The 3,938-nt window shown below is 42.0% G+C and overlaps 1 pseudogene; it reads right to left on the bottom strand.

Annotated features, from left to right (window-relative positions):
- Positions 1 to 2,977: 2,977 nt before the first annotated feature.
- Positions 2,978 to 3,725, bottom strand: LOC119535910 (annotated as a pseudogene).
- Between the last annotated feature and the right edge of the window lie 213 nt (positions 3,726 to 3,938).

Raw genomic sequence — 3,938 nt, 5'->3', positions numbered from 1 at the left:
TCAGAGAGGGGAGAGCCTTTCTCCTGCAGATGCAGAGTCCTGGTGGCTCCCCAATGCTTGATGAGTGTGGGGACAAGAACAAGGTGGTTTTCTCAAGGTGTGGTTTCCCCAAGGTTGGAGCTATTACCCCATCATTTGGAGAAAACAGGACCATCATGAAAGCCCTTGGAAATGGTGGGGCTCCTGCTCCTGAGGATAAAACATCATTCTATAAATGACTCTCAGACCTTAAAATCTAATGAAGTATGCCCTGTGAGTTTTTGGAGGTGTTTTTCTTCCAATTTCTCCCTATGGCAATAGGAATGTATATCCTATGACTGCTTCTCCTTTGTGTGTTGGAAGGAGATAACTTGTTCTGAGTTTCACAGGTCCATAGCCAGAGGAGAATTTTGCCTTAGGATAGATCATGCCTGTAACTGATTTAGATAAGACTTTGTACTTAATATTGTTACTGAAATGATTTAAGGCTTTTAAGATATTGTGATGGAATGAATGTGTTTTGCATTTGGAAAGAACATGTCTTGCTGGAGTCCAGGGGATGGAAAGTGCTGGTTTGAGAATGTTATGGACCTCAGGAAATACTACATTCTTTTGCTTGACTCTGGTGGGTTCAGAGTTATTGTGGTAGGGCCCTTTTGATTAGGTTGTTTCCATAAAGATGTGACCCACCCAACTGTGGGTGAGACTTTTTGATTATATTATTTCCATGGAGAAATGAGCCCACCCATTCAGGGTGGGTCTTAATTAGATCACTGGAGTCCTAAAGAGAAGCTGAGCAAGACATTTTGGAGAGAAGCTAAGATAGATAATACAGAATTTGCCCCTGGGAGTAGCTAAGAGAGGACCCCAGGCCCTTAGAAATTCCCTGGGAGAACAAGCAAGGATGCACAGGAAATGAGAGAGAGAAGTTGAGAGAGAGAGAGAGAGAATCCCAGAGATATTTTTGAGAAAGCCATTTTGAAACCAGGACCTGGGAGCAAAGGACCAGCAGATGCCAGCCACATTCCTTTGCTGCTAACAAAGGTGTTCTGGATGCCGTCAGCCTTCTCAGTGAAGGTATCCTCATGTTGATGCCTTAGTTTGGATACTTTTATGGTCTTAGAAGTGCAAATTTGTAACCTGAGAAATCCCCTCTATAAAAGCCAATCCATTTCTGGTATTTTGCACAATGGCAGCTTTACAAACCAGAACAGGGTGTTTGGTCAAATTCTCTGTAAAGCCATCTGGTTCTGGGCTTTTCTTTGTTGGGAGGTTTTGATGAAAGTATTCTGAAGGTTGGTGTCCCTCTCTTGTTTACAATTTTGTAGTTGATTGGACTCATCTTAAAGCTCTTCTTTGGCACTTGTTCCTCTGTATTTCCCAGTCCAAACATGGCCACGGTCCCATGCAGAGGGTGCAGACTAATTCCAAGGGACCCTGGGGAGAGGGTCAGGAAAGCAGCTTCCCAAGACTGCACTTTCCTAGCTTACCCAGCCAATGGTGCCCTTCAGCAACTATTCCTTATAGCCCTACAAAGGCAGGATTTTTTTGTTTTTTTAGCTCTGTGTCCACCCCACTTCTGATGTGGGTCAAAACAATGGTGCAGCAATTGCCTGTCCAGAAAGGGCCAAGGTTGCTTGCATTTAATTATCTGTCTTCAAGTTCACTTTGTCCTTTCTTCTGCCTCTTCAAATCTGCTATTGTGTGTCTCTAGTATATTTTTAATTTGATAAACGGTATCTTTTGTTTTCACAAGATCTGCTATTTTTTAATTTACTCTTTTAAATTCTTCTTTATGCTCTTCTAGAGTCCTCTTTATGTTCTTTATGTCTTTAGCCAACCCACTGAAGTTATTTTGGGGATTGTGTGTACTTCTTTGATCAATTGTTCCAAGTTCTGTGTTTACTCTGGCATTTTACTTTGATCATTTGGCTTGCCCATATCCTCATGTTTCTTATGTGCTTTATGATTTTCTGTTGGCTTCAGGGCATCTGCTAATCTTGATAAGGTTATTTGGGGGAATGCAGGATTATTTGATCATTTATATATGAGAGCCACAGCTTACTGGGGTGCACTTTCCCAGTATTCCCAGCAGATGTTGCTCCTGAGCCACATCTCACCTTCAAGCTAGCTCTCCCCCAAGTTTGCCTGTACACTAGGTGGGGTCCCAACCAGTGGGAATCCAATCAGCACACCTGTTCTCCATGTGCACTGGCATCTTCTGTTTTTAATAAGTCCTCATAAGATCTAAGGGGAATCTTCCTCATACAGTCAGTATGTATGAAAGTCAAACTGGTCATCAGTGACTTTATAAAATGGCTCTCAATTTCATGACATTTCTTAATTGTGTACCAAACTTGTTCATTGCTTTATAAGCTTGGGCACACTCTGGAACCACATGCACTGTATTTCATTTAAGTTCCCTTCTGCTGGTGTTCCTTCCCTTGTGAACTTTGAGCACATTTCTTCAGCCTCTTTAATCAGATTAGCATTTAGCATGTATTTTTCACACTTGGAGTTGATGTATCTGTCTGCTGTATCCAAGGCCTAGCAGCTTCTTACATATTTCCAGCATGCTTATCAATTTCAGCTTTCACAGGGAAAAGTTCTATCAATGTAGGTGTGTTTTCAATAGTGGTATTTATGTATTCCAGAGCAATCAATGGCAGGCCAATTGGTCATGATGCTGTGCCAAGTAGTACTGGACCCAAAGTAATGTGGTTGGTGGTTCCTCCTTCCCATCACCATTGGGATTAAATAATTGGCAGCTTTTTAGAGAAGTTTCATTGCCTACTGCCAATTCTTCCATGATTGCCACCTTTTCCTTACTGCTATAGAATGATCTCAAAGCACTGAAGACAGGTGGACAAATGTTGCTGAAATTCTGCCTTAGGAACTTCTCCAAAGATACCTTAAGCTTCTCATCAAATGCAAAGTTTAATGACAGTCTTCTAAGCACCAGTCCCCTGGGATATTCATCCCAGGCCACCTCAGAAATTTATGGCCATAAGGTATCAGCTGGCCTGAGTGCCTATTCCAAGCCTTTGTAATAGGCCCAGGTCCCAAGATTTCTCTCTTATAATTTTCTGCAAACTTCTACAGCATATTACAAATGACATAATGGCAAAAAGTTTCCCTTTGGTTTCCTCTACAGCAACTTCATCACAAATTTGCTTTTCATAGGTACAGAGATGTTCCAGGGCCTCATTATAGAGGTCAACTTCTCAAGGGACTCGATTCTGATGTAACAGGAGCTCACTGTTATTCACCCACCTTATCAGGGGATGTCTGCTGTTTTCCTAAATTCTTCCAAAATCTCTGCTGCCATTTCATAATCCGATAAATGGGAAACAATAGCATTATGAATCCATGATGCTTTCTATGCAGGTTGAAGCTGAAGGAGTTGATATCTTGTTTCCCTGTAACCCTCAAGACCTCACATTTGAATCTGTAGTTAAAAAACATTCCCTTAACATTTGCATTTTAGCTCATTTTAGTGCATTTCTATAAATCTTAATGCTTCATCATACTTCTTGTCAGACCTTTGGAGAAGGCCATAAACATGTTAACATACATGACTCTTCAAGTTATTTCTCAAACCTCTAGAACTAATCCATAAACTTCTTCCTTTGTCCAGACAGTTCAATGTTAGTCCTTTCATAGCCAAGGTTTTTTCCATTCTCTGCCAATTTGGGATTGGAGAGGATTTGCTCACAGAACTTTAATCCATTTCCACATATGTTCATAACATCTCAAGCCCCACATGGAGAACACCTTCTTCTTGGGCTGGAGGCCTATGGCCTCTGCTCCTTCCACCACCCAGCTCATCAGTCCATCTGTCCTGGCTGACTCAGCCTTGAACACCCCAGCCTGCCATGGGCACCTGGACATGCACTTCCCTGCATGGTCTTTTTCCTTTCTCACTTAACACCAATGCCTCCATGGTTCCCCGTTGGTGG

The sequence above is a fragment of the Choloepus didactylus genome, chromosome 6, assembly GCF_015220235.1.
Source record: "Choloepus didactylus isolate mChoDid1 chromosome 6, mChoDid1.pri, whole genome shotgun sequence".
Classification (NCBI taxonomy): Eukaryota; Metazoa; Chordata; class Mammalia; order Pilosa; family Megalonychidae; genus Choloepus; species Choloepus didactylus.
This window is presented reverse-complemented; position numbering and strand designations above follow the sequence as displayed.